The sequence below is a fragment of the Rhopalosiphum padi genome, chromosome 1, assembly GCF_020882245.1.
Source record: "Rhopalosiphum padi isolate XX-2018 chromosome 1, ASM2088224v1, whole genome shotgun sequence".
NCBI classification, from domain to species: Eukaryota; Metazoa; Arthropoda; class Insecta; order Hemiptera; family Aphididae; genus Rhopalosiphum; species Rhopalosiphum padi.
The window spans coordinates 63,146,089-63,169,627 of record NC_083597.1 but is presented as its reverse complement, the minus strand read 5'-3'; the positions used below and the strand labels follow the sequence as shown (position 1 = coordinate 63,169,627).

The following is a 23,539-nucleotide window of genomic DNA, read 5'->3' as shown; positions in this document are numbered from 1 at the left end:
ACGGTTCCTTTCGATTGTGTATTTCGGGATTATATAATATAATTTTGCGCATTGTCTGCCGTTGTTTTCGCTTTCGTTTCGGCGAAATACGATTTATGAAAGAAAAGGAAACTCCGACACTGGCCCAATGCACTGGCGTATAATAATATTATAATGCCAACTATGATAATAATATACTATTATTATTATGTCAGTTCGCACTAATCTAGTCGAATGATGAGTACGTGTGAATGCAGCCGGGGAAACTTCGTATGGACTTCAGCGAAACTCATACACGTAAAATACAAAATTTTAGTTATGTTTTAATCTTAAAAATGTAGCTTTAAATTTATTATTAATTATAGATATAATTTAATTAAATTTGTCAAAATAATGGACACCAAGACAACAAATAATTATTGCCGACAATACAGACGGTAAAATCATCGATATTTAAAATGACAAAGATTCTTTACGAAAACTTTTCCACTCATAAATTGTTTAAAATCGAAATGATTTCTATTTTATTGAATATATCTCCGTAATAGGAAATCTTTCCTTATGCACGTATATTAACGCTATGTTAAGTATTTAATTTTTGGAAGGACAAATTAGCCGAAGAGAAATTTATTGCGATGGTAATGTTTGTGCAGTTTGTGGTAGCCCTGTTGGCACTGATTTTTCCTAGCCGATAACCGTATATATTATAATAAAAAATAATAATTATTAATACGGTTTATTCAATATTATTATATCGACATTTTCTTTTATATGTGTTATAAATGTTATAATAATAATATTATCATGGCTGTATTCATTATGATGTGTAAGTACCGATTTTACAAAAATGTCTCACAAATAAAGCATATTAAACGATATTATTTTATTATGTGTTTTATATTTTCGTGGAGCGTGTTAAAATAATATCATCGTCGTTTCGTGTATTACTTGAACATCAATACGACGTCATGCGATATAATATTATACACCCGAGTATCGACTTCCGAGTTTAGGTAAACAGTACCTAGTTACTTATTCGACGAATATATACTCAAGGATAGACGTCAGTCAATCCTAAAAGGAATAGCTGCTCGTATTTCATATTAGTAAATGATTTGTGTGTCATAGTTTTAAACTTCAACATAAGCTAAAGTCGTTACTATATTATTATTATTATTATTTTTTTTTTGATCAAAAATTCATATAATTTGGTGGGACCAATTGAAATATTTAAAAGGCCACCTCAAATATGTGTATTTATTCATATGTACATACATTCATACACATATTTTCGTAGAACAAAACTGTCGTTTAAAATATTCATGTGTGACTCGGTATACGTTCAGAAATATTCTGTGAATATATACACCACAAAACGATGAAAGCAAACTGAACGCGTGTAATAGATACGGACACTGTTTCTTACCACAACGTTGTTTAATGTACAAAAATATAATATCATGATATTATATAGATAGGTTTAGTCGTTATTTCGTCGGCAACCATCGGTTTTCGAAATACTGCTGTTGTGTGTAATCAACGCGAAGAATGTTAATGCGAATTCTTTTGTCCGTGTACATATTAATGACAAAGCTTTTAACCTGGCTTCACGAATACGGGCCGGAGAAATTACAAATTGTTTTAATTTCGTACTTTTGATGAGAGTACGATATAATATATATACATAGTATATTCAGTCGTAGTGTTGTGCCTACTCCCGCTATAGGTATACATAAATACGCGCGTATCGGAATATTCAGTATTCTCTCATCTTAAACGCATATTATTGTGCATATACGTGTGTTTGTTTATACAAAGTGAAAAAATAATAATTTCAAGAATAATAATTTACGTGCCGTTTTGTTTTGTATTTTTTTGTATTTTTTTTATGTGCTTCGCTGCTGCGATTAAGTCCCGAGAATATTATTACTTCTAATGAACCGGCAACGGTGACGGCGGCCGTGCTTATGTAGAACGCGAAAGGATTGCATCTAACGTTTAAATATGGATCGTGAGGGCGTTTATGCAAGGGTTGTCAGTATATATATGTGTGTGTGTGTGTGTGTGTGTGTGTGTGTGTGTGTGTGTGTGTGTGTGTGTGTGTGTGTGTGTGTGTGTGTCATCGAGACGGAGACGAGACGAGAGAGAGAAAGAGGAAAAGACAAAGGAACTTGTCGGGAATTTTTTTCACCGCAGATGAGTTTAAGTGTTCTGTCATTTAAATTCGCAAAGGCGCGCATAGAAACGAGATGCCGTCAGAAGGAAACAATATAATAATATCCTATACACGTGTACCAGCTATGTCGACGTGAAATATTCAAATATACACGACATATATATACATAATATAGACTGAGGCTCAATCCTCTCCCCTTATCCCCTCTCCTCCTACCAGTCCAGTTTCCGGGCACATCAATAGCGTTATAATAATAATAATAATAGTTTATGTACAGGCAAATATAAGCGGGGGTACTTCTCTGCAGCGGGCACATTCTTTTAAATTATTTTTTTTTCATTATTTGTTTAGTGTACAGCTTATACGTTTTGTCGCGAATAAGAAGTTATAAAAAGTATATTATATTATCATCGAGTGGTGTACAGTATACTATTCGGTGCTTACATCGTATTGCGTCTAGGTGGCCGCTCGTTTACCTACATTATATTATTATGGTTTGTCGGTGTCATTATCGCGTTTCCTGTGACGGACTGTCAAACGAAACGGGATGGAAAATTAATTACGGGGTATATCTTGATGGAATATTATTGTTGTTTTATAACCACGTTCGATGATACAACCGGAACCGCGTCTTCTTATGGTCTGTTGGCCACTCGTGATACCCGCTCGTCAGCGTGTGTGTACTATACGGAGTCGGAGTGTCGCCTACTCGCCTGTGCGGTGCTATGTGTGTATGTGTGTTTGTGTGTGTGTGTGTGTGTGTGTCTTGTGCCCGACGCGTGTCCCGCCGGAAATTAAAACGTGTAATTTCGTAGTCGTAAACGTCCGTCGCGCGTGCGCCCAACGATCAACGAGATATTACCGGGCCGGGGCACAAGCCGCAGTCATGTAAAAAATTGCTTTCCAACGGGACGTATAGACCGATGAATGCCGAATTACACGGTGTACCCTAATGACTTCGGTTATCGGCGGCTGTCTGCGTGCATATTACGATGGGTCGGGTCAGGGATAAACGAAACATGTTTCATCACGTTCTTGAAAACGTAAATAATAAAACACAATAACGACAACAATATGTGTTTTCGTCGGCTGGGAGACATAATAATAACAAAATAATAATGATAATATTATATAAAATGTGCACAGCGCGTTCGGTGGCGGTCACTCGGTAAACGATGGTTTCCGCGCCGCCCAAGGCAACAATTAGTCCGCGTAGGTACATCGTCTCGCGGATATTATTAAAGAGGGTCGTTACTCGTTATATTATTGCATGACGCGCTAAAGACGGAGAGCGAAATTGTTTGATCTGCAGCCGACCGCCGAAGTCCCATTGTAGTCATTTGTTTATTAATTACGTCGTCTTCTTTTCATTTGTATGATGCGCTCGTAGAATATAATATGTAACAATAATTACGTTTATTCAACTCTGTTGCAAATAAGTAAAAATTGAGAGGCGGCGGTAATCTCGGTTCTACAACTGAAACGTTTGTATGTGTGCGTTTTTCTGCACCGTGTTTTGTCGTTAGCGAGCGTCATATTGTGTTTTCATTAGAATTTAATATGGTTGAGGGGTTAATATAACTTGTGTCCCGAGCGGAAGAAACCTTGATCGAAACCGTTTTGTAGAAGTTTATCGAGAACAGTTCACTTATTATTTATGTATTCGTATAACCAACAAAACGATTCGATAATTAACGTTCTATCGTCGTCAGAATATATAATAATCGTTATACTCATATAGTATACTATAACTATGTTATGATTGGCTCAGAATCGACAGTCGTGAAAATGCACGACGATTTGTACCTATAAAAAAACAATTGAAATGCCGGGAGTCGATTATTGACCAGCATATGATATAAATATAATATAATATTATGTTTTCAGGCGAGGGGACGACGAGCAAAATGTATAATTACGCGCACGCCACACGCCGTGAAATCCAATCTTGAATAGAAAAACACGCGGCTCGTTCTGGACGAAATAAAATGTATAAGACCCCTCCCCGCACGTATATTTTCATTGTACTTAAGCAGATCGTAAATGTACACACATGCAGGGAATAATGCTGCAGCAGAGTCTAGCCACCGCTGCCCTTTTTATTTGTAGGCACCTAAATATATACATGCATCTAGAAAACCGTTAAAAGGTCTTTGTTTGCTTCGAGTTAGGGGACCATACGGTTCTGTTTTCGCTCCCTTCTCGCACTCCCTCTTCGATCCGAACCGGTTGTTCGGCAAAAGATATACTATCCACGTGCCTTACGCGTGCCCCCAAAACTCACCCCCTGTGACGTCAAATCTTTTTTCCTCTCTCTCTCTCGAAAACACCCGGTCGGTCTTGCAGTGACGTCATTGCGAAATGAGTGCTGTGAGGTCTGCAGGTCTCCATAGGATTTCAGAATTATTATTATATTATTATCCGCAAACATTGTTGTACGCACAAACACACATTGTATATAAATAGGTATAGCTGCTTCAGTTCTTTCGCGCGCGCGCGCGCGCCCTTTGCCTCGCCTCTTTATATTATAATTGTGTATACGACTCGGTCGATTTCTGCAGTGCACCCGGCACCACAACCCTTTTACTATATTATATACTTGGGATATTTGCTAGAAAATTACCGCGGCGACCGGTGCACATTTAAGGAGACAGAGGGGCATGACGACGAGCATGTAGGCAAGCTGCAGCGCACCGCCAACGACCAGGTGGTTTTGGTTTTTTCCGAGGGTGGGCACGTGGACGCGCGCGTTGTGTGTAAAGGTGCCAATCCCGAACTTGTAGGGAGTTTCGCCACCATCTGCTGTCTATATGTCTAATCGGAACTGTCCGTTGACTCGCCGCCGCACAGCAGCAGCCGTCGTCAATCTTATCCTTTCATGCTGCGCAGGCCGTCAATAATATTTAATAACAGTAATATACCTAAAACGTAATAATACGCTGTGTTTGTACACGGTATCTCCGTTAAATCCCGGTCGGAAAACGCCGATTCAATAATCACTTGAAAGCTGTAGTATACACGCGTAAATAAGTGAAGAGAAATCGCGATATTTGAAATCTGATTTACATATTTTAATAACACTGTCTGTAGGCGTGGATCGTTATAATATGTCTTTATATAATAATGTCACAATGCATTTGGATTAAAGCATGTTGATTTTACGACGGCGTCAGAAAAAAAATCGGTTGCATCGTCGTGGGGGAAAATGTAGAGTAGGTCGTCTTGAACTAAGAGGGAGGAGGACAGAAATCGTGAAGACTGCCATTTAACAATATAATAATGACGTCACAAACACTCCTTCGACTACGTCAAACCGGTCTGCACAGCTGGTTTGTTTCTTAATGCACCGAATCGCGTTCTTTCCCCATTCATGGTGCACAACACACACGTACACACGTGTTTTTACTACTAATAATAATATAAAAGTATGAGAGTAGGGATCTTGGGAGGAAACTCAAGGTCGTCACGCACGCACGGTGCGCCCCGACTGCATTCATTCATTTTACACGACGACGATGACGACGACGACGACGACGACGACGACGACGTCGGCGGTGCACATCTATTCAATAAGGTGTAGAGGCGCCGGAACGGTTTCTGAGCTACGGGGTTTTATTTCTCAATACCTGCGGCACAAAAGCAACCTGTTTTCTTATGCGAGCTAAAAGCACGTAAAAAACTATATTACAATTAATTACCTATATTGTTTGAACATTTACTCTACACATCACTCAAACGAAATAATTATTTAAGTAATAGATTTAAATGATAAATAGTTATTTAATTTTTTTACACGAGGTCAAAATTAATGCAAAACATTTTTATATTTTATAATTATAATTTTCTGAACATTAATAAATTATTTAATTTTAACTGTAAATGGATTCTTACAATATTAAAATACAACATTATATATTATTTGGACACATAAATATCAGAACTGAAAATAAAGAATTATTCATATTGTTGATAGGTATGACAGTACAAGCACAGTAATTTTTAAAGCAATGACCAGTTTTTCCGTCAACAAATATTTACTATTTTTTCATTCATTATTTTATGCCAGAATTTAGTCAAATATTGAATTTAAAATTATTTTTTCCATTTTCCCCTAGAGTTTACTAATAAATTGTATACTACATCTTACTATTCTGTAAAGTGTAAATAATCTCTATTACTTCAAACCGATTGTTTTTTTTTTGTTTAAAGCGTTGTTTATTAACGAAATGTTAGCGTTATTTATTTTGGTCTATAACTTATATTTTGTTCATTCGATTCATATAGTGAAAATATACTATACTATACCTACGCATCTGCGCCCTTCCCGAAGATTTATTTATGGTTTTTACTCGATTTCGCAGAAACTATCTTCGTTTTACAGTATTTATTCTGTGTACTGTGTACATATTATAATATAAAATATTGAGACGTCTCTTCGGGACCCCGGAGTGTCGTATTAACGACTGTCTCGCTTGTATGTAGACGTGCTACGTGCAGTACATACCTCACGAATATTCGTGGACACCGCACGGCCCGTATTATATTATATTATACATATTACATTATATCGTTATATCGGGCAACGGACATGCAAGCGCGTTACATGATATATATATTTAATATATATATATATATGCTATGTGTGTCTGTGTTTGTATAACACCCGCGTGCAGATTCTCCTCATATAGGTACCTAAATAATAATATGTTCGTTGTCGTAATGCCATTATAATCCTCGACGATTTATTGCGGTCTATCAATATACGTGTTATACCTGCAGCGGTAGAATTGCATACGTATATAGGTATAGATACGCACTCTTATACGAGTTATTGTATCACAGTGCGCGTCAGCCAAAACATAAATGTAAAGACACGTTTTTTTTCTTTCGCCTCCGCCTTTGCTACTATTATTGTTATTTTATATTGTCGTTCTATGTCCGTAACAAGCGTTTAACAAGCAATCCGCACAATGACGAACGCGCACGTACCATCGAGCGGACAACAAACGCGGGTGCTAAAATAAATTACGCGATCGTGATAAATGCCGCCCCGACGATAGGGACGTTTCTTCTTTTTTTATTATTATCTAAAGAATTCGACCGAATGGCTCAGCACGTGCGCTTTGTGGCCGCGAATAAGTATTATGTACGTAGTACTACGTTCGCTATCGGCGATCATTGTCGCGCATTGTATGTATAGGTATTATAACGCGTAATATGTATTATAAAACACCCAAGACTCGCGTATATTATATCATATTATTATACTCTTGGACTTGTCCGCCGATTTGTCGTCAAACAAGCGTTACCGGTCACTCTTGTTCACGCGCGGGTAATAATAACAACACTCACCCCCAATAGCGTTATTTACCCGATCGGTAGATGTATATGTTACTTATTTGTTCGCAAGTTTTTCCGGATATCTTTAGAAAAACTGACTGCATATTTCTGGATAAATCCATAAACATCCTCGTGATTATTACAATGTAATAATAGGAGCCAATAAATTTAATCGGGCGACGTGTTCGCCGAAAATGTTACGTCTTATAATATATATTATACAGTTGTAACGATACAAATCGCCGCCAAGTGGTTTTTCGAAAAACCTGATTTTTCGGTAAGTATTTTCTACCGAGGTTTTTGTGTTACACAATATGACGTATGATTTATATATTACGATATTGTTTACGAACGGATGTCGAAGGTCTGCCAATAAATCGCTCTACTCTGTAGTATAGTGATTTCGCCGATATCAATCTGTTACGAGTATTGTTCGTAAAATTTGTATACAATAATATATCATAGGTACATAATATTATAGGTACCTATGTCGTAGTTCAGCAAACGGAACTATGGTCCAGTAGTTATTTTTTTTCGGATAATTCTCAAATCTATCCGGAATAAGTTTAGGTTAGTAAATTTGTATCCTGCCAAACACCATCATTCTGCGATTGCATCACGCGATAATACAATAAATCGTATTACTTGTCTCTTCGGTTGATCGCCATAATTATAATAATATAATACAAAAATACGCATTGTGTAGATAAGTGAAATACACGCGATGATAAAACCGCAACAGCAGCTACGATCTCGATTTTCTATTCCTTTTTCGATCTGTTAAAAAATCGCACCGACATCGCATATAGTTGCGAGTTCACGCATACTTTCAGAAACGTGCAATTGTTTTCGTAATAATAATATTATTATAATTGATGGTCACTATAGATTAGTACATGATATGTACATACACACATTTGATTATTTGAAATACCTAGTTGTACGTTTTTATTAACAAGTCTATTATTTTATTGTTAACTCCTCGCTGTCGCTGAACCATTTCAACCATCGCTGTGTTTATGTGTGCCTGCGCGCTAGATGGTATTATAATTAGCCTACAGGAACTGATGAATATAATAAGGACACGCAGCCGGAGGTGTGTTTCCGTTTCGGTACCGCATCCGTGTATAATCGGTATATTACGTTCAGAGAGAAAAAACATATAATAAAAAAGATCGTGCGGTACTTTTCGGTGTATAATAAATATATGTACATTATACATATATATTATATATATATAGTGGCACGGAAGGGGTCTGGCAGAGACGCGAAGTTCAGAGGCGGCGGCGGCAACGGGGCCGGGCCCGATGATTACGCGTGTGGTCAGCGGTCCTTGAATCCTTTGCGCGGTTTCCGGTACGGACACAAAAAACGGAAGTAGAAAACGCTGGTCTGAGTAAATAGTGCTGTGTATATAATATATAGTAGTGTCGTCTGATTGGCAGAACGACACAATCGGCGAGCATACACATACACATGCGTACATGCGAGTAGTTGCGGAAAGAATTTCAGGAAACCCGAGGTCATGTCCGCCTATATATACGCCGCTCGATTGAAAAGTTCCTCGTGTGCCTTACCTGTGGCACTGTGGCAGCCTCGATCGTGTACTATATACGAATAGACCGGTCACCATTGTTCGTTCGTTAGAAAACCAGCTCGTGTAGTTATAGGACGGTGACGACATTTGTTTAAAAGAAACAAGTGACACTTATTAACGACTGCCGTTGCTGCTGCCACGAGTAATTACTTGTTTAATTACGGGAATTGACTCGTAGCGCGCTGTAAAAAAAAATAATAATAATAATAACAACAATAAATGGATACATATAACGAAAAGGGAAAAATCATCGTTATTAGCTATATATTATATATGCGTGAAAGGCGACTGACAAAGCCGCTGTGGGAAGGAAATCCGTATTTTTTCTTAGCCACACGTGTATGCTTGACATCTTTCAAAAAAATATTACGAAAAATTGTCGTAAAAAATATGCAATATTATTTGTCTCCATTGCATACAAGTTATAGGTAGACGATATTTTATTATTGATCTTATGTGAGAATTTCTGAGACACTCTTTCTCACGTTCTTTACAGGAATATAATATACAGTAGTTATTTATACATATGTATACGATCTTGTAAGGATTCTCTTTATGCGAATTTTTTTCCTTTGTGTGGAAACGAACAATTCAATACGCATACGCCGTCGTTTCGTCGGCCGGTGTTTGCTGGATCTGGACGTGGCCAAATCGTCGATCGGAAGCGTCGATATATGCACGGCTGTATTATAATAATATATATATTATATTGTTATCGTTATTCGCGGGTGGAGTGCGAGTGCCTTTCCAGCAGTGTGTTTTGTTCGCTAAACCCTTTTCGCGTGCACCCGTTCTATATCGAAACCAGGAGCAGATGTGTCACCTCGACACTTGCAGATGTCTTGAAGACACCTCGTTGAGCTGCAAGAAACATCTTATATAGTACCCGCAAAATCGATACCGAGGCGAAAGAAAAGAAAAAAGGGTTTTTATGTACATATATAGTGACGGACGGACTACTTTTCGGGTCGTTGTACCCGTATTATTTTCCACAGGTCATTATATTGTGCATGTGTGTGTTCGGCGGCGGCGACGTCGACGACGAATACGAAGTGTAGGTACGGAATATTGTTTTTTGACCCACGGGGGTGCCTCCAAAGAAAGGGTGTGTGCGATATTCGTATATATGTATAATAATAATAATAATAATATATTATGTGTGTGTATATATGTACGAGTAGTCCGCATCTGCCTTCCCGAACGTGGCAGATGTCTTTTATAGAAACCGGCACACGCGCGTCATGATGGTATTTTTTCTACATATAATGATACGTATGCGCGTCTACACTAATGTAATATACATACCGCACATCACCGTATAACCGGTAATTACTCTTCATATACCATTATAACACCTTTACGTTTTCGTTTATTGAAAGCGGCCCGGCGCCCAAAACATTCAGTATAGATATTCTATTATATAGCCCCCAACGGTATTAGATATGGAATATTTGACGATACCTCAAAGCGCTTGAAAGTATACTAATAAGTACTATTATAACAACAGACCATTGCCGCGACGATTGATTATAGAAAAATTATATAGCAAGAGCAATAAAACGCGTCAAGTCGCTTTGTACGTGAAACGTTTGATAATTATATTTTATCGACTCCGGATCGCGGTGGCGGGTTACGCAAAATTTATTGTCCCGTAAAATCTCCGTGGACGACAGCGCGTCTCCGCCGGTTAGCACTGTATAACAACATAATAATATGTATATATACATGATTACGGTGGGGAGCGCTGTTGCTGCACAATAGCGATCCATCATGCGAAGCTCGAGTGTCCGACATTGATCTACTTTGATATAGTTTTTTATTTTTAAGTTTATCGGTCTCGCAGATGCGCGCGCGATCGCGTTATTGTTCGCGTGAATACTCGCCGCTCAATGGTCGCGTGTCGGGGAAAAAAATGAGATCGAATCAAGTTTAAGGGCAGATGTCTGCTGGGCCTCCACCACCGCCGACGGCTGCTGCTGGTATATATAAGGGATGTAAGTTAGTAGGGCATGACGTCACCCCTAGTGCAGCAGCATAAACGCGGACACGGCGACGTCAGACAAATAATAGGAAAATAAAAACGAAAAAAAAGAAAGGCTAAATTTGGCGGGGTCCTTAATGAAACGGCTAGCGTAAGGGGTGTGCGGTGCAGAAAGCCCCGCGGAGAGTTGTATATACGTATATAATATATAGGAGAGCTAGTCGTGGCGCGCGTCACACACAAAAGAACCCAACACAATATTTCTTCCCCCTCATCCCGTGATTTCGGGAGGGTTCCCGAAAACTGGTCTCGTCGCCCTCCTCCCTGTCCTCCAAGATGGAAATTTGCAACTTTTAAACGCGCGTATATATACATGCATGTTGGGGTCCGTCTGTCGACTTATATATATTATATACATATACATACTTATATAAATAAGCGCGCATTCAGGACTTGCAGCTGCCCCGACGTGCGTGTGTCATTCCCCCCAAACGCGTCTACTATATATTTACTACTACTAATACTTTACTACAAATAATACTATGTACTACATTACTACGTCACTCATTGCAAAAAAACTGTAGGTACCTATATGTTATCGCGGGGTAGATACTATTATGTATATATATTTAAATTATATGCATATATTTGTTATTATATATTATATACACACGATGACGTCTGTTCTCCAAGATATGACAGACGTGGCTTTAAAAGTTATAAGAGGGGGTTGGGTTAAAAATCCGTACTTATCGCCGTTTCCTGTACTATATAGGTGACTATATGAGGGACTTCTTTTTGTTTACCACGCATACACTATAATATTATTATTATTTATTGATTATATTTTGCACACATATTCTAAATTCTAATACTTAGGTATTTTACGAGTCGATTTTCTTGCCGAAATGGATATAATTCCTGATTTTTCTTTAGGTGGTTATTTAAGAGATTTCAACTCGATCCGCATTCCGCCTCACAAAATTCTGACTTAGATTGTCTTGCCACTGTAGCCGGGCTCTAAACCATGACAATTATTGTGATGTGATGTCGTGTTAGCGCAATAATGCGTCGTAATGTACATACTACTATGTACATACAGCTGGGTATACCGGTGAAGGAAATCAGAGTCGGGCGAGACGACCTAACGGAGAGGATAGAGTGTTAAACGAAAGTTTCCGCGTTCTGTGATTGATTGTTTCAACGCGCCGAGCGTTTATCACCATACGCATATTAATATAATAATAATAATAATAACAACGTACGTATATTTAAGAACGGTTAGCTCGCGCGCACTCGCTCTCTCACGTAATGAGGAAATGACAAGGAAACGGCGTACGTATATGGTGGCGACCCCGACTCAGGGGTCCTGTGTGATATCGCTTAGACCTACTCTTTATGTATGTATATATATATTTGACGACGATAGTAATAATCGAAAATAATATATGTGCGTGTGTATATGGGAAAAAGATGAGGACCGGACAGAGCTAGTTGACGACCACGGTGACAAAAACTATATGGCGCGCGCGACTTGTGAGCACGCATAATAATAATATTTTATTAGCATATATTATTACATGATGACGACACGTCGCTGTGTTATAATATGCAGACTATGTCTGTATATTAGTGTGTGTGTGTGTGTGATGGTTTATTATGGAGAAACTAAAACGCCACACACAGCTCACGCGTACACATTTATACAATATAATGTGTCAATCGCCACTGCGGTTCGCGGGGGTGACGGGCCAGCTCATTGCGATCATCGTTTAGCGGAAGTATATATATTATAACATAATATACCATAATTAATAACATAATAATAAGTACCCTTTTGCGCTACCAATCAACTCTCCTTGTACGTATACAAGTAATAATAATATATATATATATACCCCGTGATAGATCGCGGTCGGTTCCAAAATATGTATACCAATCGTATCGGCGCTTTACTTTTAGTATTTTATGACTTGTGTACATAAATCCATATAGCTAGGATATTACACTATTAAGAATTAACTCGAAACGTTGTGTAGTTGTTGTAGTGTGGAATTTATTAATTTTAGTTCACTCGAATACTTAAATCGTGGAATATATAAATAATATAATTAAATTAATATACACAGCAAATGACGGAAATCATACTGAAAGTTTAAAACGCGAATATTAATACCTAATGTCATATTTTTAAAGATTTCATTCTGTTCTACTGCAGCTATATGTTTGTTACGAAATTCTTTGGTCTACGTAATGTGTGATATATCATGATATCATGATACATTATCGATACTGATTGATATAAAATTTATACGATTTTTATCGTTTGTTGTTTATTATTTTCTTCCTCAAAATATGAAAAAACTATACTCCAAGACAATTGCGCGTGACATTATTTCATTAACATAATCTTTAAACCACTCGGAAAAAAAATCTATATTCTACAATAATTATAGAAGAGTAGTAATAGAAGTAGTAAGTACGTCGGGAAAAAAGAAAAACAATGATGTTTCAAACTTAGCACCACTACTACTGGTACACCAATACGCAGTATTTACTGACCTGCCTTAACTGGACGAAAATTTCATAATATATGCACGCGATCGTTTCTGACAAAAGTTTTTCCACCCATCATCAGTCCACCGCTATACCAATGTGTAGACTTCGGAGAGCGAGTGACAAACAAAAAAATTGTTATATACGTATTTCATATTTTCTTTCTTTATATATTTGTATGCATATATACATTTAAAAAAAAAATCACTAAAATGCAACTCAAACGACAGTGGCGACGAGATTGGTAGTGGTGGTGTGGTGTGAGGAGAGGGCAAAAGTCCACGAGAAGTAAGACATTACACGGGTAGTTTTCCGTCTCCGTTGCGCGCACGCAAGTACTTATAATCAACGGGGTGAATCGAAAAGAGGGCGAAAAACAAGTTCAAGAAGAGAGGAGGACGAGGATGGAATAAAAAAAGTAAAAAAAAAAAAACCAGAGCCTCTTTTTATAATTACAACACAACCCCTTCTTTCCTTTGACTTGTGCTTCGCATTCTCGTCGTCGCCGTCGTCGCCGTCGTCATCGTCATTAATCCGCAATTCATACACTATGCCGTTTCTTAAGGCCGTGGTGTAATAATTATCCGGCATTAATATTACACTATATTATATTATACTGCAGCAACGCGTGGCTGTTGTTGGAGAAAAAAAATTATAATTTCAAAAAAATAATCAACTTTATAATATATCGTCGTAATGATAATATTTATACCTTGCGCTGCAGGCTCTCTCAAACGAACCATATCGCGTCGCCGCCTTCGATATGATTTCGATTAATCCTCTTTCGTTCGTCGTTAAATTTAAATTTGTTTATAACACATGACGATTGTTTCTCTCGTTGCGTTTCACAACTTTTATTCTTCGTTTATAAAATTTTATCGATTTGACTAATTGCATTTTCATGTTTTATAAATTATAATTCAACATATAATTTGATATTTCACGGAGCAATAGGTACATATTATATTAAACGACACAATTTACCATAAAATTTTAATTTTTTGTCATAAGATCTTAAAACAATTATTTGGTCAATAATTTTTATTTTACATTTTTTTATACTCCAAAATAAAATGCAAGGGACTCTAATATTTCATGTATGATACGACCAAATTGTCACCAGTCGTACACAGTTCGATATGGTGACGATATCAATTGTTTTGAAGGAGTTTGTCGTTTTATTTGCGCGTCTGTCTGTGTAAAATATACGATAATTGGTAACAGACGTTGCACGGGTTTACGTCATCCTCGTTTCCGCACGCTGTGACCTGGTAAGCGTTTAATATATTTTTAACGACAATAAATGAAAAAACAACCAAATAAAACTTTTGCCGGCATATAAGCCATCGTAACTATACGCTTACATAAATATACATAGTGTATATATTATACGCGTTGGTACACGGGCCGACTTAAAGGAAGCGTGGAATATCAATTTACTCATTCCCACATCAGTTAAAAACAATGCTATTGATCTTACACGCATTAGACGGTTTTTTTAGGACCGCTCCACGCGCGTTAATTGAGTGGTCACAACAAGTAGTAGCAGTGTAGTGCACGTATAATATTATATAGTAGTCATGCGGTATACGCTTCCACTAAAATAAATTATTTAATGTTTTCTCACACAGTTTCGGACAGGTAGTTCGGTGCAAACTATATCGTAGTAAAATAATACACGAGAATAGAAACGGTAATTTTAGTTTTTTAATTTTTTCACGTTCCCGCGACATGTGTGTGCGTGTATGTGTGTGTCTGTGTGTGTGTGTAGACGTATAGTGTGTACAACGGTTATCCGTCGTTGCCATGGACACACATGTGCACACTGTGAGAATTCGGTTTTTAAAATACCTTTTCGTTATTTTTATACATGTTTTTTGTCGTGCCGTTGTTCTGTTGTTATCCAGAATCCAATCTAATAAGAGTCCCACCAATAAGGCACCCCGCCCTCAGCAGAGTAACGAATTCTAATTTATTTGCGTGAATATATTTTTACTGTGGCGTATAAAACATAGGATATTAATATATTATTACGCGTCGCGTCCGTCTCTACTGTCAATTATCTACTTCCTTCCTGGTCGGAATATATACACGCAGCCATATGTTACCTGTGTGGACCAAACTCTCCCTTATCGACAGACCGTATCGGTTCGTGTCCGTGTGTGTGTGTGTGTGTGTAGGTACATGTTTGGTCAATGACTACGACCGGAACTTTCCGGACAAAAGAGTATTGCGCGTGGAGTAATTTCAGTCGTGTGTTTTTATTATTTTTTTTCACCCGAACAATAAACATTGAAAAAATTAATAAATTAATGAAATGAAAAAATAAATAAATAAAAAGGTAAGGCTCTGTCGTAACAACGCAAAGTTTGTGAATTATCCCTTGAAGCATGAATATATACACATAACTATAGGTATATAACGTAATATAGGTACTACGTGAAAGGCAATACCACCGACCATTGTGCATATTATTATATTTTTATAAAAATAAAATATTATGTATATGTATAAACATAATTATCATCAAAGTACTCTCCGCGGATAAATACATATTATATACAATGTTCATCAGCTATCGAATATAAAGTATTTATATTGTTCTTCTTAGTCGATTTTCTTTTATTATTGTTATACGGTCGTTTTATATTTTATACTCCACGCCATTCCCGCGGACGATGACAGTGGTCGGGCCGGAATGTATGTGCGTGGGTGAGAGGAGAGCAACAGTTGCATTTTAATTGATACACCATGATTCAGCAACAGCAGCAAACCGCGACCAGCATCGCATGATATATTGATATGTATGTACAGCAAATAACGTATTTCGTAAGGGCTCGTTCGCAAGATGTGCAAAGTCTCAAAACGCACATATACGATATTATCTAAGTGTTTTATTGATCATATCGATAAAACGTATTGGCGGTCTGTGATGTGCGGATGACAGTTGTAGCAGAAAACAATAGAAGCCGTTTGATCGTCAATAAGTGATAAAAAAAAATTCCGAAAATCGAATGTTTCTAAAAGGTACCAATATATACAACGCGCGCGGTGTACCGGTGCAACGGGTTTAATGATTTGGCGAAAAAAAGGCGATCTCATAAGACCCTTCCGCGTCTCACATGACTAAGTCTCCTGTAACATACTGCAAATCGCCGTTATATGTTTTGGTTTATTATAATGATAATAGTATATACGTATAGAGTGTATATTGCGCGGGCCACAACGAGGGATTATATAAACGGTCGGCGGTGCGAAAGACCCATAAACACGTTAATATTAAAACGGTCTCGCGGGTACCATAAAAAATAAACAATTATCGCTGAAATGTCGTCTGCCGGAGCACGCGTCGTCTTGCTGCAGCGCTCATCGGTTAAACCATTCATCATGTTAGAATTTTAAATCTACGATCTGCCGTAGGTGCAGGCCATATATCATATTAATATATCGTATTTATAGGCGATATTCCCTGGGTTCGTGTAAGTAGGTTTTCATATGAGCTGAATTTATCGTTCTGTATTTATACGAGTATGACGCAAATAAAAAATTCACCAACTTACGTCGAATTGAAATCGGACGAGAGTTGTTTCCTGCGCGAGTGGTAGAATATTTTTCTTTTTTTAATTTTACGTTAATTGGTTAGGTACACTTTTTTTTTTTTATTACTCGCTGTTCCGTGCGCGTGCAAAATCAATCGGATATTTATTATTATTATTATATCATTATACGCACACACACACATATATATTTATTATATTTTGCGGGCTGCAGTGATGGTGTCGTGTTCAATTAGAACCGAGAACGAGTGCTCTTGCAAGAGGTTAAGTCTGCGCTGGTGGGTGTGTGGACGCGTATGTATATATGTATATATATACGTTTTTCGAACCCTTTCCCCTTCTCTTGACGTACCCACCCCTCTACGTGTACACGTACACCCGGCATATAAATCCATATATATATGTGTGCGTGTGTATACGTGTGGCACAGTTGTTCATTAAAAACTGCGAAAGAGCCGCAGAAAAAATAAAAGAAAGTGGACAAAAGTCTTTAAGAGCGAATTTGTACGGCCCTTTTATTGCACTCGCTGTACACCGTATATATATATACATAATATATATGTACACCCCGCCAGCACTGCACAACACCGTCCCATGCTTAAAAATATTTATACACACACGAGTATATGTGTTATAAGCGTGTGTGCGTATGCACGCAAATAATTAATAATCATTTTTTAATTAACCCTTTTCCCGATCCGACGCCACCACCGCCGTTGATCGGCAGTCGAAAGTCGCACGCTCGCGATTCCTCTGCATTAGCGCCCCGCATGTGTAAATAGTCATAGTAAACCTATGCATGCGTATATGTCGTAGAATCAAAATGTTCCAGGAAATTATTATTTTTTATACATAATTTAAACTTTAATAAACTTAATCTCATTCGAAGTATCGTTCTTAGTACATATAGTTAAAATAATTAGATTTTTCTATAATATGAGTTATTTTTGCGGAAAACATATTTTTATAATCTTATATTAGAATAGCCCGGACAGCTGTGTGGTTTTTGTATAACGATGACGCACGACGGACCGTGTCATAAATCTTTTGCAGTTTAGAACTTTTTTGATAAAAACAGAATTTCCACAATAACCTCCAACCTTCGTATTCGTGAGATCTTACGCCTTGTGACTTCTAGTTATTTTGATTTTTGAACCTAAAATTTGGTCTCGAAGATGAACATGGACTAAAAATATCTAAGCCAATACCATAGCTATGTATTTTACTATAATCCTCTTATCCAAAAGTGACAGAAAAAGCTCTCCGTGGCCCATGCATTAATAATCCCATTTATGTCTACGTATCTTTGTGAATCTGACTTTTCCACACTTTTGCAAATAAAAAGTAAACAAAGATATCGTTTGTATTTAGAAAATTATATGCGTTGCGCGTTATTAAAAATATCCCCACTGATTAAATAGACTTAATGAGAAAAAAAAATCTTAAATTTCTTATTAAATTTATTTTACTTAGAAGTTATAATATTTATAAAATGAATGTATTCAGAAATATAAAAATAATATTATTAATTATTAAGTTGATTTATATTTTATTTTTAAAATGATGAAAAACATAATGAAGTCATTAGTTGTATAATACATATAGTTATTTTATATCACTAAAACAAAAAAAAAATCTTCTAAACTCTAATTTAAGGAGTGAGATTTTTGAAAATTTACAAGTTGGGAGTGGCATACAATAAAAAATTTAGGAACTACTGTGTTATAGGTACTGTCTATGCCATCCTGGTCCAACCCACGGTCCACGAGTCATTTTTTTATTATTTTTATTTATATTTATTTTTTTGCGGAATTTGAACCCTTTTTTGACCTCCTTTAGAAGATATATTATGTACATATAATTAATAATTATAAGTAACCTAAACATCATAATTAAATATTAATTTCAATCTGTAATGTAATAACAATCAACGTATATGCTTTATAAAATATATTTGTTATGAAATAAAATATAATTAATAATAAAACTAATTTTTCTTTTGACGGCCTTCAGTATTTATAGAAATGACGCATGTGAATTAACCCATCAACTACAATAGGTTAAAATGGTTAAATCACCTACTATAGTCTATTCAAATTAAAAAATAATCAAAGATTTTTCAGCAGTAGTTACAAATATTCGTTGGAGTTAATGTATTTTTGTACTGACGGACACAATACTTCATGAAAGAAATTTTAAATTGTACTCCAAAACTCAAATTCAGTAAATTTTTTGAAACCTTTACATTTAACCTATACATATATTACATACTAGATATATGTATGCACTCAGACTGGGTCAGGATCTTAAGCAATCATGTGCTAGCACGTATATAAGAAAACGGCGCGCTTAAGTCGTAACGGAAATAATACACAAGTCTTGTGTAAATATATATTATATATATATATATATACATATTAAATTCACGTAATTTAAGTGCACTACGAGGAAGAGGTGAAGAAAAAAACGATCGTTTCGCAATATACCTATATAAGTATTACGTATGCGCCGTGTATACCTCGCGTCAAAAGAGCGCCCGCAGAAAAACCGGAGAGAAACGACCGTTAGAAGGGTGCGAGCCCCTATGTGTGTATGTATACGTGTGTGTGTGTGTGTGTGTGTATGGTGTTTGTGTGTGAATAAGTGAGTGTGTATGTGCGTGTGTGTACACGTGTATGTACATATGTGTGCGTGCCTCGCGCGTCTTGAAGATATTATTATTATTGTTGTCGTCGTTATTGGGGTTGGAGGGGTACAGTCGTTGCCGAAAAGACATATTTCGCTATTGTACGCGCCCGGAACAACCCTCGGTGACTTCCTCGCCAAGACGCGCGGCGTTGAAAGAAAAAAAAAACCGTTATTATATTCATAGGTTCGCGCGGTCTTGGCGCGTACGACACAATTTTTCCCACGAGCCCGCAAAGGCACCACCTGGTTCGGGGTTGCACGACGTCCGTCCCTCTTTCTTATGCGGGTATTTTTTTTTTTAGCTTTTGCTTCTTGGCGTTCGTCTTTTGCCCGCGGACCGGTTTCCTTTATTCTGTAATATTATATATTCTCCGTCCTCTGTTGCAGTACATAATATCGTGTATAATATGACCGCGCGAGTTATATATTATAGAAATACGTCTGCTGCGAACGGGATGTAGGTGTGTAACCCGCGGTATTTATATATATATGGAATGAGTCGTTTGATTGCTTAGCGTACTTGTATACTAATATTTCGATTATTTTATTTATAGTTTTAACACAATACTAATCATATTATATTCATATATATTTATATAGCCGACAGCAATGTCGTGAAATGTTTTAAGATTTTGTTCATTGATTCTTTTTATAACTTAACAATTTTTTTAAATACGATAATGGCAATCACGAAAACTTTTTTATTTTCCTATACCTATCATGTTTTTATTTCATATTTCGTTATAGTACAAAAATCTTGTACAACTATATAAATATAGGCATAGATAATTTCGTTACGTAACAATTATGTATACACAAATACACAATAATACTGTAGATTAAATTATTCATGAAACGTTATTTATGAGAATAAAACACACACAGCACTTATAATAACACACCAATCGCTGATACTTACGTGACACTATATACTGCAGCAGTTGTACCTACAATCAATTTCGATTCACTTAGGTACTATAAATCAGATGGAAATATTATAAAACCAAACGGGATTGTCGTCGAATTTGATTACAAATTTACAATACATGACGATATCGGGTCGTTCTCGCCGACGTAAAATAAATTAATAGATGTCAGATGATATTATAATATTATACCTATAATAAGCTATGCTATGGTGATGTATTGGTATATATTATATTAATATAAGTTTAATGATCATTTATAATTATATTGTACGTATCTCTTTAGTTTTGTTCTGTTTAACCAAATATACTAAACTTGCTTTAACAAAAATAACGAAAGCGTTTAAAAACGAAAAAAACACGTCTATTGTATTAGATTGGTTTAAATAATATAATACACAAATAGGCCGCAAACATTCTATAGTGGATCCGTTTGAGGTGCTCGTCAGATGTCAACACGGCATGTTTTCGATGTTATAATATAATATGTGTACTTGAAGGTTTGTTTTCGAATTTTATTTTAAATTCACACGTACATCTGCAAAACCTCGAACCAACTTAATTATTATTTTTAACAGCTCTCAATGTGCAGTTATAAATACATATTGATATTTGTATCTCTATTAATAATTTGAATAATTTGATACACAGTAGCGATTTTTATAGAACTTCAAATTGAACGATATGTGGACGATTTTAATAGCATGACACAAAAATTATTTTCATTCGTTTGCTGAAGAATTTTCTATAGTCTATAGATCTACAATAATTATATATGTTATGTTATGACTTTTTAATATTTATCGATTGCTCCAATCCGCATAGTAGGTGCAAAGGGTACATATTATACATATAATATTACGAACACGTTTCTAGCGTAAGTACACGCTTAGTATAACAATAAAAAAAAACGTTTACCGTTTTCGGTTTGATGAGACAATAAACATGTGTCTCGACGTGTCTAGGTGACAGTTCAGTATTAATCAAAACCTATTATTGAAACATCGTTGTGGTTTCGATTTCGACGTTTCTTCTTTGAGCGACCAAATTAAATACAAAATTCACGATACGTAAACCTTTTTTTTAATGTTTGCAATCGATTAAATAATCGACAGCGCGTACAATGTACATAACGAAAAAACAAGTGGAATAAAATTTAATAATATAAAAGATTTAGCATTTATTGGTGGCAATATATTATTATATCATGGATTAGGGAGTAAATCTTATCAACACCTATGCGCGGAGCTCGAGACACCGGCCAACGTGTATTGTTAAATATTGTTATTATTAAAACCCCGAATACTTTATTATGCGCGAAAATTTGTTAGTCGTATAAACATATTATGTAACGTGAAAAAAAACTTTGAAACAAATAATTGTATAGAAATAAATTATGACAACGAGACAATTATACACGTACCCAATTACTGAATTTTAATATTAAATATTTGTAAAATTATAGTTAAATAGCTCTGCAGCTGGCGCAAACTTACTGTACAAATTCAAGTCAAGAAAAGTGTGCAGTGTGTAAACGCAGTCATTTGATTTATGAACTAATCGGGAAATATTTTTTGAAATAAATTTACTACGAGTAACTACCACGCGAGCGCGTGTGTATGTATATGTGTGTACACGCAGCCGCGTTAATTAAATACATTGTCAACAATTATATTAACCTAATACATTATAAAAACACACACCATGATTTGGTTGTATACACTTAGGTATATAATATTATATTTGTTTTTACTGTTAGAAAAAAAATCTGTGGCGTAAAATGTTTTAATCGTTCAACGTATACTATATCCTCTCAGAACATAATATAAGGGATTTTAGGTACGTTGGTCCGAGATTACTTATTTTTTTCTTTTCGGGATTTCGTGAATGTCTTTACGTATATTAATATAGATAAGTACACTCGGAGGAATCGCGGTTGAAAAGTATCATGGTTTTCAAATAAAGGTAAAATATTGTTTAAGACTAATTTAGGTTCGTGTAGATTTTATAGACATTATTGGGAGCCAAGTGCACTCGAAAACGTCACTATCGATCGATTGAAAAAAAACTTGTTGCCGTTAATCGTTATTATTAGGCGGAATACGCCTCGATAGACGGCATTCGTTTAATAGCCTACCTACCTGCAATTATTATATTAGAGTATTCAGCCTCGTTGATCTCGGGTTTTGAGACGCTATACGGTGATGCCTACATCATATTAGGCGTACCTATATAATAATACAGTTCCGGCCGCGAGACTTTTATTGATTGGGCTCGAGCGTAATATCGTGTTTGATTTGATTAAGTACGTCGTTGTGGGCGCATTAATAATAATAGTCGTATATTAACGTGTACATGTATATATATAAATAGTCGTGTACGCGGGTCGGAAGGAGCAGATGCATTAGGTTTTTGACATAAGGCACGAGCCGCAGGGTATTGTATGCACGTATATAACTACAGCGTGTTGTGCTGCAGTATTTATTGTACCCACACACACGCACACACACACTCGCGTAAATAAATTCAAATGCACATAAGTTTAAGTACAAATGTTAGAGTGTATGTGTGTGTGTGTGTGTATGTGTATGTGTGTGTACGAGTACATAGTAGCGATTGTAGGTGAGTGACGGCGGCAATAATATTGTATATTATAACGGCGGCAGCGGCGTCGTCGCGGGTAGTCGAATAAGTATAAACGGGGTGGGGGGAAAGGGAAAAAAAACAGTTGTTGTATAT

The 23,539-nt window shown here is 36.4% G+C and overlaps 1 protein-coding gene across 2 annotated transcripts in view; it reads left to right on the top strand.

Annotated features, from left to right (window-relative positions):
* The window catches only part of LOC132918553 (homeobox protein prospero-like), a 51,223-nt gene that overhangs the window by 18,797 nt on the left and 8,887 nt on the right, over positions 1 to 23,539 (top strand). The gene's annotated exons all lie outside the window — the stretch shown is intronic.